At 46.1% G+C, this 19,598-nt stretch overlaps 1 long non-coding RNA gene across 1 annotated transcript; it reads right to left on the bottom strand.

Moving 5' to 3' along the window:
- Nucleotides 1-2,133: 2,133 nt before the first annotated feature.
- LOC122205085 lies at nucleotides 2,134-14,272 on the bottom strand. The gene is made up of 2 exons (XR_006195896.1): nucleotides 13,920-14,272; nucleotides 2,134-5,156 (listed from the first exon to the last, which is right to left on the bottom strand). It is a non-coding gene; the product is annotated as an uncharacterized LOC122205085 (long non-coding RNA).
- Nucleotides 14,273-19,598: the final 5,326 nt, after the last annotated feature.

The raw sequence follows: 19,598 nt of genomic DNA, 5'->3' as shown, positions 1-19,598 counted from the left end.
TGCACTCCCCCTAGGCCACCCAGGGAGCCCCACCAGGGCCTGTCCCAGATTGCTGAGCCCCAGCACCTCCCCAGAACCATTCCCACCCTTACTGCCTGCTGGTTAAACCTCCTCTCCGGGTGGAGAAAACAGCTAATCGCAGGGTCCTCCATCTGCTGCTACAATGCGACTCCCTGCCCTCAGTCCTCCGGGTTTACCGCTTGGCAAGTTTACACGAAATGCAAAAAAAACCCCTCATTTCAAGTGCCTACTTTTGCCACTTATTTTCCAGTTGATTTGGCGCTCAGAATCAAGCATTTGTCCCCTAGTCCTTGCTGCTTCCATGGGGCAACGAGCTAAGCTTCTTAGCCTAATTCCTGCCGCAGAAGAGTTTCGAGCAAGGGAAGAAAAGGCGCTTTAGGCTGCAACGAGGAGCTCAGGTGGCGGTGGCAGGGAGCGGCCAGGGCCCCTGAGCTCTACTTTCTGCCCCGTTTTGCCACGGACCTAAAACCATCCTAAATAAAAGGAGAGTCTGTGAAAGGGTTCAAGGCCTTCTGAGCTGCACCAGGCGGGGAGGTGGCACCTGGCGAGGGCCCCACACAGTCCTGGGGGCAGAACCGGTCTCAGCCAAAAGGGTGCCTGCCAGGTGTGAACACTGGGGGTGGGACCGAGCCCACTCATCCTCTGGCTGCCCCTCTGCTGCGGTGCCCTGCATGCGTGTTGTCCCACCACCGACCCACTGGGCCAAGCCACACGCCTAAAGCCACTCCCCAGCCTGCCCCGTGTGACACCCACTGTGGACACAGGGGTCACTAGGTGGCACTGCCGAGAGAACTCTCCAGAAGGCTGGCGGCTGAAAGGTCTGCCCTCCCCTTCCAACTTCAAGCCTGAGAGAAGGGCGATGGCCAGTTTAGGGCAGGCAGTCATCATGATGAAGAGGCGACACCTTAACAAGGGAAACCATGTGTTAGATGGCAGAGAAGCTAGAGTTCGGGGCGTCTGTCAGGACGCCCCCTACAGGCTGTAGGCAGTCAGTCTTGGGAGTTGTGTGAAACATGATTAATAGCGGATAAATGCAATTACTCTGCCCCACACCCTCTGACTTAGGGAAAAATAGCCTTTAAGTCAAACTAGAATTTTTAGTTAAGGGCTTCAAGCAAGACGGAGGACTCCATAATCCGAAGGGATCGAATACAGATGCTTGCCCTAGGCGGCCGAGCAACCCCCGACATTGCCCAGGTCCCACCACTCCCCTCCTGCCAACATCCCAACAGTGGAAGGCAGACTAGGAAACATGAAGTGGGGAAAGCAAGGAACGCCTGGAAAATCAGTTCAAGGAAACGGAAGAAAAAATGAGGGCTGGCTAGTGTGGCCCACCTGATTTGAGGATAACTAGAAATAATTTAGAATACTCTTACAGGCAATACTAGAAGGAATTTGAGACGTTGATTAAAATACCACCCTAACCTTAGTATGGCCAATATCATTTCCACTTTCTGGCTCTTCCCCTATGCATTTTCCACTCAAATTAGTGTACAGGGGATTGACAATCTTGCCACTCATCAACTGAAATCTTTAAAGGGATACACAATGTAAAATGTGCCTTAGAAACCACACCCAACTACGTCAATTTACAGAGGAAGTTAAAGCCCCCGTCACAGGTATGTACTATGCCTAGAAGCACCTCCTGACCTTTTCCTCCGCTGAAATTCCCTTGCAAACTTTCCACCCTGGAGTCTTTTAATTATAGTTTAACATAGCTTGAAATAAATTATATCTAGTGCTGGGATACTAATGCACACACATCCCAGGCTCAATGTTTGAACCACACTGGGGAATTAAGGGAGGGACACACCAGTTTCTGCAAGGTACTGTCTGCTTGAGTCGATGCAGAAAAAATCACTGCCAGACAGTGGGGCATCCCGAGCACATGCAACTGTGTGTGGAGACACGCAAGCACTTGCAAAAACGGAAATGCCAGATACGGCTCAAGTTAGCTTCATTAATGTGCATCTGTGAACAGCAGATCAGCAAACTATTCCGAATAAAACAATGAAATCAAGTACTTCAACGGATCTTAAAACAAGCCTACATACAAATAAACGTATCTAGTTCTGCAAGGACAGAGGTGAAAGAATGATTTTAAAACAAGTCTTAAAATAATATTTTATTGAAAAGATATTTAACAAAATATAGTAACTCCACTACTCAGCCCTCACACACATTTAAGATTCAGCCACAGGGGTACATATCATAATGGTGCCCAATGCGACGATGGGTTGCCACAATATGCAACACCAAAGAGCTGCCCCAAATCCTAAATCCGGACCCAGACCTACTGCAAAAATATTTACAAATACAGCAAACATTTCCACAGCCTTGTTATATGCCTTCATTCAGGTTTAACAGAGGCCACAGAGGGGGAAACAGCTGGCAGTTTCTAGATCAGAAACAGGAACTTCACCATAAACAAAAAGCCTGTTTGCCATAACTTTCCAGTGACCTCAAAACCAGGCACATAAGCACCTAGTTCTTCAGAGTCCTAACTTCTCACGAGAGGACTCGCAGTTATCGACGTTGGTGCCACGCTGCACGTTTGTAAGTCACTAATGCAAGCATCGCTTCCTTGGGTCTTCCTGCAATGTTTTCACTCCTAAGAGGACATGCAGGTCAAATCAAGGTGCCAGGAACCCGCAAGCGTGGAATGATCAGGCCCTAAGAAAGGCAGCAGGTCGTATAGTTACCTCCTTGTGGGCACAACCCCTGCCCTAAAACTATGCAACCCACTACCTCTTCCTAGGGGCCCACGTCCCCGCTGGGCATCCACGTGGCAGGTGCACGGCACAGTAACCTGTTAGGTCAAGGCCATCCTGTTTGGCTTTCAGTTCAAATTCAAACCAATTACAATTTCTTCACTGATGCTTTCAGAAAGGTACTGGCCATGACCCTGGTAAAACTCACAAATCCATTTGCTTAAAACCAAACCTCTTGTCACAAAGGCACAAAAATGTAACTGCATCCGAAGATGCAAATCGCAGAAGCCTAATACCCAGTCCACCGTACGTTGTTGGAACCACAGACTTTTAAAAACATTTGAAGTATTACAACTTAAGTATCAAGTTTCACAACATCCCCAGCCTCTCTTGGTACCCCAGACAATTAGGTAACACTCATGTGTACATGCTGTTTGCCACTTCTACCGGAGCACATTACCACACCAAGTCCCCTCTGGAGCCCACGGTTTTTGACCTAAGTGTTTTCATAAAATGTAGCCGTTCTCCACAATTTGATTTACTTACTGGGTTGCGCTAAGTAAGATCTGAAGTGGGTCCTTGTTTAATTAATGAAAGATACAGATTCATGTTTCCCCAGACCTTAATTATTCGGCTGCAGAACAGCAGCCAGGCTGCTAGGGGCAGTATGTGCGTCGGAAAACCACAAAACCCCATGACTCCACTAGACACACAGTGAGAATCATCCAACTTGTCAGCTTCACAAAAATTAAGCCAAAGAGAATTTCTTGAACATTCCTGCTTTTCTTTGGCACACCAGAAAGCAACGAACGTAAAAGGTTTCCCCCATCTGTCCAGTTATGTGTAACAAAGATCAATTCTGGACCACGCAGGTATCCATCTATATACAGTAGGAATGACATAAAAAGCATAAGTCCAGCCCAAGGAGATCACCTGGGCCCGGCCCATCCAAGAGAATCGATGTTTTCTCTCATGCAAAGTTCCTGCTGCCAAATGCAATAAACTGGAATTATCCTAGACATTAAGGTTCAGGACAGATGGAATTATCTGGGAAGAGATGACCTCTCCCTCACCTCCACACTCTGCACCTCTTTTTCTTCTCCCACAACAAAATAAACAGCAAGTACTTTAAAAAGGGAGCTTTCAGCGTTGATCCCAAGGTAGGGTATGGCCTGACCACGGAAGAAAGCTGAAACGCAGGCCTCCATGGGTGTTACAACTCAAGGAGCCCTTTCTGGCATTATGCTCCCATTTCCTCTGAAACAACACCCTGCGGATCTCCCTCTTTGACAGCTTCAGGAGATTCCTCTTTGTGAATGAAGGGCCCCCTTCAGGTTTGGGGCGACTAAGGTGAGGTCTTCGCAACTTATCAGAAGCAAGGGTAGAACCCAGGGCCCATTTCTCATTTCCCAAGCTGGAGATTAAGCTGTCCAAATCAACATACCAGTGAAACAGTGGTCACAACTTTGCCGAAGGCCACCCTCGAACCCAAACTGGGGGTGATAAGTGACCTGACCCCGGTTCAGCTCAGGCAGTGCCTTTCTGGTCTGTATTTACCACTGCCACACTGGACACGTGTGGCAGGATATAGAGTGATGAACCTATTCTAATTCCAGAGGGGCTTAGTCCCCTATGAAAATTTGCTCTCTCCACTCTTTGAGATTTCTGTTTAATTTCAAATTCCTGAAAACATACCATATGTGAAACGGAAAAATATTTGATCACGGTCTCTATCGTAGTACACTATCCTTCTTGAACAGAGAAAATCAGCAACTGATGTAAACGAAGTACAAAACAATGTCAAAATTAAGTCTTCTGAGTTTTAATATCATCTAGATAAAACCAAAATGCAGCAAGTCTACTCCTCAGGGAAGGCAATAGATTGTATAGTTATCTCCTGAACAGGGTAAAATCACTACCCCACAACTATACAATCTACTACCTCACTCTGATAGAGCAATCTTTTCTTCTGGAATGGAGAACATAATCTTTCTCAAAAGAAAAATGTAACGTAAAATCATCAGCATCAAATTAAAATATACAGTTATTCTTATACACAGAAATGAGAAAAAGAAAGTATTCCCATCACCATCTAGTCTACTTGCTCAAGTTTTTAATCTTTTAAACATGCAAGCAACTTGCACACCACAAAGAAATGCAGCACCACAGCATTTTTACACAAGTTAATTTAAAACACTGTACAATCAGTTATTAACTTTCTAGGAGGTCGCTGAGATGCAGATTGTTCTATCACGTTAGGAAAGACAGTAGATTGTATAGTTATCTCCCAGTGGTGGGTGTGACCCTAAAACTATACAACCTACTACCTCATCCCACAGTGAAGACAAGGTCCAGGGTAAATGCTGGAAAGGGACCACAGCTGAGCACCACAGGAAGGCTTTCTCCTCAGTAACCCTGGTTCCCCTGTGTGATGAAAGGAAAAAAAGAAAAGTATTAGAACAATTTCATTCACTCAACTTGAACTAAGTGTAACTGAACAAACCTGAAATCAGCATTTTAAGTTATAGCTACATGTATGATCTATGTGGTGCCCTCATTTCCCATTATGACTGAATAGTCATAAATGCTTCGTTATACGAATGTGCTCCCAATATACCATATATTTACAAGATTCAGAAATCACTTATTACTATCAACTTTTGATTTTTTACAGTTGCCACAAATGAAAATTCATAAAATCACATATCCTTCCATGAGACACAAACAAAATCCATTATAAAAGAACACAAGAACCTCTACTGAATCCTTATGCCCTCAAAACCCAGAAGTGCTGTACAGCTTGCATCATCTATGATTAAATGCATTTATATACAAAGGGAGGATATAAAAAATGTAAAAGGAACCTAATTTTTATTAAAAAAAATTTTTTTAATACTTATTTTTGAGAGAAAGTGTGGGACAGAGGATCCGAAGCAGGCTCTGTGCTGATAGCAGACAGTCCAACGTGGGCCTCAAACTCCTGAACCGTGAGATCGTGACCTGAGCTGTCAGACACCTAACCGACTGAGCCACCAGGTACCCCTTGAGAACGTAATTTTTAAATTAACGTAATGCACGTAATTCCATGCCAACAAACACTACGTGGTCTTTGTAAAAGAAAATTAACTGGATCTCACCAGGATCCTTCCTTTAACTGGAAAGGTGCTGTGATGGTGTCAAAGGTAGGGACCAAGCTATCTAACACCTTGGCAAAATACTTTTGAACTAAGCAATATGATCGCTTTAGTTTTATCATCAAAATCTTAAAATCCAAATTAGTCTAAATCACAGTAAATATTAGTCTTCAATACACAGACTTCATACTTGAGAGGTAGCCTCATACTTGAGAGGTAGCCACTACAGATTTTTTTTTTTTTAATTTTTTTTTTTCAACGTTTTTTTATTTATTTTTGGGACAGAGAGAGACATAGCATGAACGGGGGAGGGGCAGAGAGAGAGGGAGACACAGAATCGGAAACAGGCTCCAGGCTCCGAGCCATCAGCCCAGAGCCTGACGCGGGGCTCGAACTCATGGACCGCGAGATCGTGACCTGGCTGAAGTCGGACGCTTAACCGACTGCGCCACCCAGGCGCCCCCAGATTATTTTTTTTAAGGCATACACTGATTTTAATGACAAAGAAAGTTACTAAGTAGTGACTTAGTGACCAAAACCTGTAATCAAAAACACTCTTTGACAATACAACTCAACATGGAATGGAACTGAAAGTCTAAAAATAAACCCCACAGAATGAGAAAACTGATTTTCAGTAACAGTGCCAAGTCAATTCAATGGGGAAAGAGTAGTTTTTTCAACAAATGGTGCTGGGACAACTGGATATCCACACATGAAAGAATGAATTTAAATTTTTTTAAATTTATTTTTGACAGAGAGAGAGACTGCGCATGAGTGGGGGAGGGGCAGAGCGAGAGGAAGACACAGAATCCAAAAACAGGCTCCAGGCTCCAAGCTGTCAGCACAGAGCCCTATGCGGGGCTCGAACTCACTAACTGTGAGATCATGACCTGAGCCGAAGTCGGATGCTCAGCCCACTGAGCCACCCAGGCGCCCCTGAAAGAATGAATTTAGACCCCTACTTCACAACATATGTAAAAGTTACTTAAGACAACCTAACTTGAAGAAGGGCAAAGGATTTGAACAGACATTTCTCCAACGATTAATAAGCGCACAAATGGCCAAGTGTCTAAGATGCTCAACATGATTTAGTAGTTATTAGGGAAACCTAAACCAAAACCACAATGGTATGCCAATTTCAAATCCACTAGGATGGCTCAGATCAAAAAGACAAAAGTGTTGATGAGGATGTGGAGAAATTAAAATTAGAATCTTCATATACTGCTGGTGGGAATGGAAAATGGCACCAGGTATTCTGAAAAAGCTTAGCAGTTCACTAGAAAGTTAAATAGTTAGTTACCACTTGACCTAGCAATTCCAAGTCATAGGTATATTCAGGAGAAAATTAAACACAAACACTTGTACACAAATGTCTCAGAGCAGCAATATTCATTCAGAATCGTCAAAAACCAAGCTTCAAATCCTGGCCCAGTTCACTCACTGCAACCACAACCTTGTACAAGTAATTCAGCCTTTTTAGTCCCTCGGCTTTCTTAGCTGTAACTTCAGTACATTGGACTAAATGATCTGTAAGAATAAGGGGAAAGATTTACCATGCCGACATACATAAGGCCCCATTTGTCAAGCCCTTCACGGGTGCCATCTTATTTAATAGCCACCATCTCTATTTTCCACAGGTGGAAACTGGTGCTAAATTTAATAACTTGCCCCAGATTACAGAAGATAGCACTGCATCTCCAAAGTTACTACAGCTGAGCTCGTTTCCATTCTACATGGCCAGAAGATCCAAGGTATGAACATGCAGACAACTGTTCCTAAAAAGTCAAGCGTTTATAAGCCAAAACCTTTCCTCAGAACCCGCATGGTTCTTTTACAAGAAATGACAGCCAACAGTAAAACTGGCTGGTACCTTTACCCCAACCCTCAACTCCAAATAATTTTCTCATTTAAAACATGTCTGAATCCTCCTCAAACATAGGTATCTAAAAACGAAATAAATGTACAATCTAGCTTACTCTGTACTATTTTTCCTGATCCAGCAATGTAAATCCAGTACCATATTGGTAGAAAGTAATGTGGCAATTTACATACCAAGGACTACTAAAATATTCCTCAGTTTTGTGGGAAAATATACACAACATAAAGTTGGATGTTTATGAACAAGGGGCAGGGGAAACATATCTACTATGTAGCATCAGTATTCATTACAGCAGTGGTTTCCCTCTTTCCACAACCTACAGCAAGAAAAACATCTCATGTTTCTAAACAGTATTCATAGGGGCACCTGGGTGGTTCAGTCGGTTAGGCGGCCGACTTCGGCTTAGGTCATGATCTCACAGTCCGTGAGTTCGAGCCCCGCGTCGGGCTCTGTGCTGACAGCTCAGAGCCTGGAACCTGTTTCAGATTCTGTGTCTCCCTCTCTCTGACCCTCCCCTGCTCATGCTCTGTCTCTGTCTCAAAAATAAATAAACGTTAAAAAAATTTTTTTTTAAAAATGGGAACGTCACCTGATGCCATTTAAAAAAAATAAAAATAAAAAATAAACAGTATTCATACATGTCTATACCTAAGTATTACCAATAAAATGTCTATGTTCACAAATCAACACTATCTCTTACTCTTATGTTTTCTATTTCATTATACACAGTAAGTTGATTTTATGATCCACTGATGGTTCTCAGCCTCAGCTTTCCAGAAAGCATGGATAAGAGCAAATTTTGGAAACTAAAATCTGACAGCTGAGAGGAGGCCGTGTTTAATTAAGCAAGCTTTCAGAAACACAGAACACAATCCATATACTAGAACTTAACAGATTATGAGGACCCATGGAAATGTTCGTTAAGAAATAAGGTTAAGTAAAAACCCTAACATGTACACAATCACAACTATATAATGCTTGGCTACCAGGAAAGAGAAAGGAGTATGGGTAAGTAGCTAGCATATTTTCAGTTCTTGAAACTTTTCCTTCTGTAAAGTGTTATTTCAGAATCAAAGACCTGATCTGAATCCTGGCTCTTTATTCCCCACATATTTATTTACATCATGTAATCTCTGAGCCTTTGTTACTTTAACTTACAAAAATCTGCCAAATTTTACACGGCTGTTAAGAGGGGTTCAAAATAAAATACAAAAAGCACCAATTACAACACCAAGTACATAATGGATGCTCAGTTACCTGTTATTATTGGACTGTTAACTAAAACATTCTTGGACAAGATGCTATTAGCTAAAACTATGTGAATTTGATCTTTCAGATAAATTTTTGGGGAAGTAACACTTATATATCCACTTTCTATGCTTATTCACATACTATCTCAATCTGTAGCTTGATACTCCTCACCCATTAAAAATTACTGTGATTGGGGCATCTGGGTGTTTCAGTCGGTTGAACATCAGACTTGGTTTCAGCTCGGGCCATGATCTCATGGTTTTGGGAGTTTGAGCCCTACATCAGGCTCAGTGCTGGCAGCGAGGGGCCTGCTTTGGATTCACTCTCTGCCCCTCCCCTGCTAACACACATACTCTCTCAAAATATAAATAGGTTTTAAAAAATAAAAATTATGATTAAAAGTCACAATTGAACTTGGACAAAATGTACTTTAAGAAACTGATTTTAGCACAACATAGCAGTATAGGGAAGGAGTTCAGGCCAATGGCTTTGGGGTCAAGCAGGTACTCAGTGACTGTGTTTTTGGGTAAATTATGTAACCTCCTCAAGGTTTAATTCTCTCAGGTTAGAGAACTAACATGCACACCTCATGGGGTTGTTTTAAGAACTGGGAACATGTGCAAAGCACCTTAATGACCCAGAAGTACTCAACAAGTAACTCTTCCTTTTTACCAAATTGTATCAATTTGAGAAACTGTCTGAGAGAAAGTTCCCTTTGCTAGATATACTTGTGATAGAAATACTTATGTTCAATGTAAAACTTGCTTTGTCAATTTACAATGTGCTATGAAGAGGCAAGTCTAGTTATTATGAATAAGCTTGTTTGCCTATATCTATACTTATTTTTAAAATCCACTTATTTCAGTAAATGACAGTGTATGATTATTTAACACACTACTTGTATAGTCAACAGCCTAAAGTCAGGGTTCTTAACCTGCATCCATAACAGGCTTCAAAAAGGGCTACAGTAACCCCCAGAAATTGTATATACAATTTTTCTGCAATAATCTATAGCTCTTATCAACATTTGCAAGAAAGTGTACGACCAAAAGGTTAAGCGTCATAGTTTGAAAAACACATTTGAATATACGTTCTGAAGGCTACATATTAATGAAGTAAAATATATAAATTTCACTTCTGCATTTATCAATTTTACAAATATAGTATTTTAAACAAACTAGCTTCTAAATTCTTAAAATATGCTAAACTTAGTAACAGGCCTACTCTACCTTTGACATACTTCATACCTATTAAGAATTTGAACTTGAGCTAAAATGTTGATGTTCTAGGGGTGCCTGAGTGGCTCAGTCGGTTAAGCGCAAACTTTGGCTCAGGTCATGATCTCATGGTTCATGAGTTCGAGCCCCCCATCGGGCTCTGTGCTGTCTGCACATAGCCTGCTTCGGATCCTCAGTTCCCCTCTTTGCCCTTCCCCTGCTTGCGCTCTCTCACAATATTAAAAAAAAAAAAAAAAAAAAAAAAAAGTTGACTTTCTAGAAGTCTAGTTTCCCAGACCTTAATTTACATACTATCAAAGTAGCTCAGAAAGTTTATTTTTAAAAAACTTTTATTCAACTGAGGGTTGATGGCGGGTGGGAGGGAAGGGAAAGTGGGTGATGGGCACTGAGGAGGGCACCTGTTGGGATGAGCACTGAGTGTTGTATGGAAACCAATTTGACAATAAATTTCATATTAAAAAAAACTTTTATTCTGATGCAATCTACAGTTGTATAAATTTCATTTTTGCCAAACCTCCATACAAATAAAGTAAACATTTCCTTCACGCCCATCATTCAGTTTCACTTGTAACCAAATAGAATACTGGCTACTTCATAAAGATTTCCTTCGATTTCGAATATCCCGTTGAATATTAATGAAGCTATTTACCTGATGATGCTGGTTGAATAGTAAAAACATTATTTCCATTCCTTTGGCAGAGCATACGCAGGATTTAGCAAGGATCACTCCATCAACATAAGTTGACATGTGAAATTGACAAGATGTTTTTAGATATGTTTTTCTAATGAAAATTAACCTAATTCTAGGGGCGCCTGGGTGGCTCAGTCGGTTAAGCGGCCGACTTCGGCTCAGGTCATGATCTCGCGGTCCGTGAGTTCAAGCCCCACGTCAGGCTCTGTGCTGACCGCTCAGAGTCTGGAGCCTGTTTCAGATTCTGTGTTTCCCTCTCTCTCTGACCCTCCCCCGTTCATGCTCTGTCTCTCTCTGTCTCAAAAATAAATAAACGTTAAAAAAATTTAAAAAAAAAAAAAAAAGAAAAGAAAATTAACCTAATTCTAATCTAACATCTCAATTTTTTATTCTACCAAACACTGTACTGAGGATCCATGTCAAATTCTATGTAGCAAAATACTTGGTCTTATTTTCCAAAACAATACCTTTCCATTCACTTAAATATATAGCAGGTACATAGATGTTCTTGATTGTATCTTCTTCTTGAAATATCTCATTTTCTGAAATTTTTTAAAAAGGTAACTACTGCTACCTCAATTCCTGGTATTCCTTTGTAAATTTTCCAATGCAGAGTGTTAATTTGGGGCCAAGCTCCCTGCTACCACAACTGCATTCTATGCTACACCTGTATACGTACAAAAATTCTGCTGTAAGTCCTACAATGTTATGCAAATATTAAGGGTGAGGCAGTGTTCCACTTGGGTGACTTGTTCTGCTCGACAGTCCTCATATATACACCATTATTTCTCAATCCTTTAAAATCTGCTGTCTTCCTATCTTTCATTATACTGATATGTTCCCAGACTGAAAAATCACTGTATTCTTTACACATCCACAAAAGTCAGAAAAGGTGCTGGTAGGTTCTGGTTTTTAAATCTAGATTCCAGTCTCCTGTAATTATCTATATTCTAGGTAGACAATTCATAGTCTACAATGTACAAAAGTGAATTCTAAGAAAACACGCTCCCTCCTATACATTATCATGTAATTGACCAAATAAAAACTACTGGGGGAGGAGAGAACACCTCCTAAGTGAACAGAAAGCTGGTACAGAACTTCCTGATAATGAATACTGACACAAAGCAAAAAATAAAGGCTACTTAACAGAACAAAATGCTCCCAAATCATATTCATCATTAACATGTCATTTTAAGACAGATCATCTAAAAATCTCTTAAAATATTCTTAGAGCAACAAAAGTCACACTTCACAAAAGTGTAGTCGTCAGCTGACTCAGAATACATAAATCTTAGACCTAGAAAGAGCCTAAGAAATCACCTAATGCAATTTCCCCACATCTGAGATGAAGCTGTAGAGACAGGGAACATTTCTGCTGATATGAAACTGCAAACAGCTAGAGAAAGCTAATTTTTAAAAAGCAGATAGACAATCCACTAGAATTGCATTATTCATTCGGTAGCCATCAGCCACTTGTCACTCCTGAGCACAATAATGCAACTAGCCCAGATGTGCTGGAACCGGGAAATACACTCTAGATTTCAAAGATTTGGCACCAAAAAAAGGGGTTGGGAGTCTCATTTTATCTGGTTATTTAATGAAGTCCACTCTTAAGTGATTGTGCAATGCTTAGAACACCCATACAGGCAAAGGGCAAGAGTGACCAGGCCTCCTTTTACTCCAGTCCTGAGGTCACATGAGGCAATGTTGACAACTCATTACTGGGGATCCAAACTCTTCTACTCTCATCTAGACATGGAAAAAAAAAAAATCACTGGAATTAATATCCTGAGATCCTACTGTCTAAATAAAAGCTTCTCACAATATTAAAAATGCTAAATGATTAAAATGTATCAGGTCATTGGTGACAAATCTATTTTCCTAACTCCTGAAAGTAAGAGTTAAGGGGACCACCCTCCACCAAACATAAATGAACAGGGCTTTTAGTATTCCTTGCAGAAGACCAGTCCTATAAGGGAGAAAAATATCTTTGCGAAGTACTGTCTTTCAAACCTTTTTGACACCCTCAGAAAAAGAGATTTGGGGGGAAAAATATATATGCACAGAACTGAATCAAGTTTCATGTAACACACTAATATTTTCTATTCTAGTTTTTTAAAATTCTGACTACCAGCCGCTGAAGAGATTTCATGACCCAAGGAGTCAAGACCTAAGTTTGAAACAATGGTGTAGAGCTCTTAATACAAAACAATTCCCACTATTAGTAAAGCTATTACTGTATTAGCTATTGAAAAAAAAAGCACAAATATCTAGTGTGCTGTAGTCTAAAGCAAGAAATACTAGTTCATGATAAAAATAAAATGCCCTTAAGGAGTAACCATTTGAGACTACCTTGTATAATACTGATCTCCTCATTCTAGAGTCTGAATTCCGACGTTTGCAAATTCCCTCTCATTTCTGAACAGGTGTTTTGTTTCCCTCACACCTGCGTAATTCTCCAGTCTCTCAAATTTAACAGAGCTTCAATTTAGTGGAGAGGGAAGGACGCACAGCCCCTTTCAACACGAAGAAAAGGATCTTCTAGCTATCACTGCAAAATAACTACCCAAACGCATTACTTTTCCCACTATCAACCATAATTGCCTGTACCCAAGCAACACATTTAAAAATACTATTTAATTATAACTGAATTCAGGAGAAACGGGAGAGATTTGTCTCTCAAAAAACTCAAGTTTCAAGACGACACTTTTAGCAACTGTGTATAATAAATCAAACACCCTCACAAAACCCGAAGTATCTTACAAGTTCTTACTTCCTTAACTACACACTCCCTGAACATACTGTAAATGAACCTAAACTCCATTCAGCACAAAAACCTGGATACGATTGTTTTCTAAGCTACGTACAAATCTAAAATTTGACCCTAATCTCCTTACATTACCGCCTGACTCTCAGGCCAACAGAAGGAAGTGCGGGGGACTGCTAAACGAGGTTTTCACTTTAGGAACCGAGGGCCAAGGCAGCAGTATTTACCAGCAAAGCTAAAAAAGGAAAACTCATCGTCTCCTCATTTGCGGCAGGAACGTAACACTCACGGCCTCCCACCGCCTCTTCCCGCCGGCCGAGCCTCTCGCGAGCGAGAAGTCCATCCGAGAAAGAAGGGCTGGAAAGGAGCACACGCCCTCCCCCGACACGGAAGGCAGGGGGCCAGGCCCTACTGTAAAAGTTGGAGACGGAAGGCCACTGCTGGCCAAGGACAGAAAGGTTACGCATTCCTCACCGGAGCGCGCCGGGGACGGGCCCCGGCCGGCCCGCCCGCAGGGCGACCAGCCCCGACTCAGGGCTGCGGCCGCTGGCGGTGGCCCAGGTCGCCGCGCACGAGCCCGTCTCCCGGGAGCCCGCTTCCTCCCGCCGCCCGCCCCGCTCCCTCGCCAAGGACGGCCGCCGCAGCGGAGCCGGCCGCACAGCTGCTCCGGGACCGAGGCGGCGCCCGGCCGGGCGGATTAGGGGCAGCGAGCCAGCCCAGGGCCCGCCTGCGCCCGCCCGCGCCGGCCCTCCCCCCGCACTTCCTACCTTCCTCCTGCATCCCAGCCCCCAAGGCCAAGGTCTCCCCGGCCCACAAACCTGATAGCGGAGGTGACGTCAGGGAGACCTAGCTGTGCCCAGAGCCAGTCACGCCACAGCGGGAGGCGGCGCCGGCCAATGGGCGCGGCCCGGGGGCGGGACTTCCCCCGCCCAAGTTTGATTGAAGCAGGGGGAGGGGCGGGGTGAAGAATGTGAAGAATGACCCCTCCCCCCGGTCCGTGAGGCGCTGGGCGGGAAGCGGAGGGGGTTGGGGCCGGCCGGCCGCGCCACGCGGCGCCCATCCCCCGCTCGCTCGCTCGCCCGCCCGCCGCCGCCGCCGCCGCCACGGCCCCCGCTTGCTACCCGCCCAGCCTGGTCACAGGCCCGCGCCGGCCGGCCCGCAGCGCTGCCCTCTTTTACCGCCACTAGGATTCGGAGGGAAGGAAAATGGCGACAGGCCCACGCTCGCCGTCCATCTTCGTACCCACCTCGAGCTCACAGAAGAGGCCGCCGCCCGCCGCCGCCCTCCGCGGGGACGGCCCAGCCCTCGCGCCCACCGCCCGCCGCCGCCCGAGAGCCGCGCGCGAGGACCCGGATGGAGGCGCGGGCGGGCGGGCCGTGGCGGCCTGAGGGAAGGCAGCGCGGGCGCCGGGAGGCCGAGGCGGGGGCAGGCGCAAGGGCAGCGCGCGAATCCATTGGCCGGACTGCCTGACTGACATGCGCCTCGCCCCGTCGCCGCGGCCCAGCCAGGCTCGTCGGGACCCCACTGGTGGGTGGCGGCTGGGCCCGCCCCGCGCTGGGCGGACGGCGGAGGGGCGGGAGGGCCCGCCTTCCCCGCCCGCTCCCCGTTTCCTATTGGACGAGCGAGAGAGTGGCGGCGGCGCCCCGCCCCCCGCGCGTGATGGAGGGCCGCCGTCACGTGGCACCGAGAGCGCGCGGGGCGGCGGTGTGCGGGGCAAAGGCCGGGCGGGCTGCTTCGGTGCCTCAGTGTAGCCGTCTGTGGCGGCGGCGCGGTGTACGCAGGCTGCCCCAGCTTTCGGAGATTTTTGTCTTCGAACGCTTTTCAAAGCGAGCGTTAGTCTTTGCACTTCAAAGTCGGCCTCAAGCGTAGATCCTTCAGACGCGCTGCGACTTTACCGGGCCAGGCCCCTGCAGCCCCCGGGCCGGACCGCTGCGGGTGGGTCCGCGCTGCTCCCTGCAGCCCCGGGGCCGGGCCCCTGCGGGTGGGTCCGCGCTACTCTGCAGGCCGCTGCACCTCCGTGCTCAAGGGCTGAAGTCGAAAGACAGCCCCGAGCGCTGACTGCCTAGCGTTTGCCCACACGGTCGCAGGTGCACTGCCCTTCCAGCTCTCGCAGTGCACCTGCCACAAATGCCAGAGTCGAGACAGTTCGTTTGGAGGGCTGAAGGGAGCAAGAAACTAGAGGAGGGTAAACTTGAGCTTGGGCCTGGAAGCGGGGCAGCATTTTGGGAGGACTCCTGGGTGGAAGAGGTGCTCAGAAAGGAGCCGAGAAGCCAGATTTGCTGTGGAGCGCACGGAGTACTCACCCATGACTGGCATCTGCACAGCGGCCAGGGGTGGCCCGAGTCGTGCTGCCCCAATGAGGGGAGGGAAGGGTACCGAGGAGGCCAGCTCATACCTGGGCAACAGGTGCCATGGGCTTCACCCACACGGCCCAGGCTGGGGGCCCCGTAGCATTATGCGCCTTTCTGACATTTTCTTCACTTACCAAAAAGTTCTCGGCAAGTTTGGAAAAGTACATATGAAACACTTTGCCCCCTACTTTCCAGATAGTGCCCACCCAGGGACTCCAAAGTCCATAAGGAAAAGATTAATGGATTTGACCATATATGTTAAAAACCAATTTAAAAACAAAAATCTTACAATGAAAAGACCAATGACACATTGGAAAAACCAATTTTGTAAAATCTATAGCTGGCAAAACATGAATTAAAATGTCTAGTGGTTAAGAGCGAGAACCTGAACCAGAATGCTGAGTTTAAATCCCAGTTCTGACTCCCTGGACTATACCACGACACAGTTTTGGGCACACTGCTTATTCTTTCTATGCCTAGGAAGGGTAAACTGGGGATTACAGCAGTACTTCCCTTAGAGAACTATCCTAAGGATTAAATGAATATACATTACAAGGACTTAGTGCACATAAGCACTATAGGAGTGCTAATATATTATCCTTCATATGTAACATGGATTTTCTTTTCAAATCAATAGGAAAAAAGTGAACAGTCCATTAAAATATCGTCAAAGGATATGAACTGGCAATTCACACACACACACAAAATAAAAATGGCCAATAAATGTGAAAAAATGTTCACCCTCAGTAGTCAAATAAATACAAACCACAGCCATCTCCAAGTTCATCATGGTCATCACTTAAACATGTCACAAACAACTATGATGGTAACATAGGTCACTATTGATATGGGAAGGTTACCAGGATTATACTGCCATGCAAGAACTAAGGTTACAAAATTATGTGTATGCTATGACCCCATAAGTCTTTTTTTTTAATTTTTTTAATGTTTATTTTTGAGAGAGAGAGTGCAAGTGGGGGAGGGGCAGAGAGAGAGGGAGACACAGAAGCAGGCTCCAGGGTGTGTGCTGTCAGCACAGAGCCAGACAAGGGGCTCGAACACATGAACACACGAACCACGAGATCATGACCTGAGCCAAAGTTGGATGCTTAATGGACTGAGCCACCCAGTCGATACTGCCCCAACCTGTAAGTCTTAAACTTAGCTCTGGAATTCCTGGTGGTTTTATGGTCTTTACCTATTTCTGGATTCTTAGCACTGAGTATGTACTGTTTTCATGATCAGAGAAGAAAAATGAAGATAAAAGTGATCCAGACATGGCTAGTTTTATTTTTGTGCAGTAAACAGGAACTTGGTTTGTAGGTAACAGAAGTAAAGGGTCCTGGGATGGAGCCGTGTGACTGTGCCCTGACTGAGGTGTGAGGAGAAGGACGCACAGGTGAGATTTCTGGGTTCTGGCCTCCAGGGAAAGGGCTTGCCTCCTCTCTCCCTCTTCTGGTTCCCAGCGGCCCTGGGGGGAATGGGGTATAGTGGAGAGCCACCTGGTGTGAACCCCAGCCCCTGGGGTCATCAGAGGGCATCCTCCACAAAAACTTAGATGGTGACAGACATGACTTCCATCCAATCTGAGCCCCTGATGTGTGGACACTTGCACAGCAAGATGCCCACACTGTGCTCTCATTATGCAGGTGGGGCCTTAGAAGGTGCAGAGGGCGTTTTGTGGAAACATCTTACAGCTTTTGGAATAGCGCAAACGTGGGCCAAAGTCCCAGCTTCTGTTTCCCAGGACATACCCTTGGGGCACAGACGCCATGTTCAATTAGATGGCAACAGGGAAGTCCTTTGGAATGGCTGGGTGGCAAACAGAGGGGGAAGCAGCAGGAAGGACATGTATCCCTGGGCACGAGCGGAAGGACCTGCTGGCCATGCAGACCAGCCTGCAGTGATGCTTGGGTTCAAGGTGGAGTTTGTGCCACAGCCTGGCCCCGGCCTCCCCGCCTGTTCCCCATGCTCACGGGGGCACGGCTGCCTGGAATGCCTGTCCCCTCTTTGTCTGGCAGGTCCTCATCGGTCAGATGGCACTTAGACCTGACCTGCTCAGAGAGCCCTTTTCTCGCCGTGCAGCCTGAGCCCCACGTTTTGATCACACCTAGGTGTCTCTGAGCCTGGCCTGTGTGTCTGCATTTTCACCACAGTGTCCCCATCTCCTAGAACAGGGTCCCAGGCACACAGCAGGTGCCCAGTCTCTTAGTGTGGAATTAAAAGGGAAGAGACAGGGCTGTTCACAGTGCCGGAGCTGAAGGACACCGATGGTGGAGAGGTCACAGTGGAGTCCAGGTCGTGAGGACCATGACCAGTAGGCAATGTGGAAAAGAAGAGTGAGCAGGGGACATTGAGTCCTCAGAAGACCTGCAAACTCCCACCAGACCCCAGAGGCCCAGTGTCCCTGAGGCCCTGCTGTCCCAGATCCCACTGCTGGTCCACACCTCTCTGTAGTCAGCCTCAGGACAGAACCCACTCTCCACCCTCATTTGCTGGTGGCCTAGACTCCAGATAAAAAGAACACACTCCTGGGAGCATCTCGTGACGCCGTCAGAGCCCAGCTTGCCTGTGGGCCTCCCTGCTTCTCAAAGCTCAGACTCCTCAACCTTCCTCCTGGGTCCCCGCCTTGGTGGGCCCAGGTCTTAGCCGAGTTCCAGGGTGTGGTGATCAGGATGATCAAGAGGAAGATGTCTGCGCAGTGCCTCCAGGGGGCCCCCCACTCCCCACTCTGCCTGAGGCTCCAGGGGCCTCCCGCTTTCCTTGCATGCCTGCTGGAAAAGTGCCTGCCTGGGGAGTCACAGCGCATGGGGGAGAGCCTGGGCTTGGTGGACGCCCCTCAGCGTCCCTGGGCTGGAGGGCCAGTCATATCGGTTATTATATGGTCCACCTCCACCAGAGGCTGCAAACTGGTGATAGCTGGGAGGTCCCATCTGGTTCACAGAAGGGCTTTGTTCCGCCCACGCGATGTTTTAAATCTATTTTTAATTAGCTGACAGCTTTCAAAAGAATCAAGACATTTAACATAAAAAATCTGGATTTCTTGCTTTTCTCAAAAAAACTGGGATCTCTGGCTACACTCAGCCTACATTCCAACAGGACAATCTTTTCTTTATGTGCAGCGTGGGCTCTGCTATTTGTCACAGTCCCCTCACCCCCACCCCCATCCCGCCTGCTTCACTTTCATTATGAGCCTGGCTCCATGGTCATCTATGTGCTCACCACCTCCTCTTTGGGGCACTGCGCCGGCCCCACTTGGGTCTAGGCCGAGCAGAATCCTTTCCTGGGAATGTATTAAAACAGGAAGAGAGTGAAGAGACACCACCCCCCCACCCCCCAGCTTCATACCCCAAGCTATGATGAGGGGAGAAAACAAGTGAAACAAGCATTGAGAACAGAGAAGAGTGACAGGGCCGAGTCCCGGGTCCGTCATCCCCAAGGCCATGCCATCCTGCCCCTGTGTGTTTCCCTTCTGGTTCCCAACACCAGCCTGGGGGTGGTTTCTGTCCTTTGCAGCCAGTCCGGAGTAAAGAGGTAGCAGAAGGAGGGGGCTTG

This window comes from Panthera leo, chromosome D4 (genome assembly GCF_018350215.1).
Source record: "Panthera leo isolate Ple1 chromosome D4, P.leo_Ple1_pat1.1, whole genome shotgun sequence".
Classification (NCBI taxonomy): domain Eukaryota; kingdom Metazoa; phylum Chordata; class Mammalia; order Carnivora; family Felidae; genus Panthera; species Panthera leo.
The sequence above is the reverse complement of the archived record's forward strand: the minus strand, read 5'-3'. Positions and strand labels throughout refer to the sequence as shown.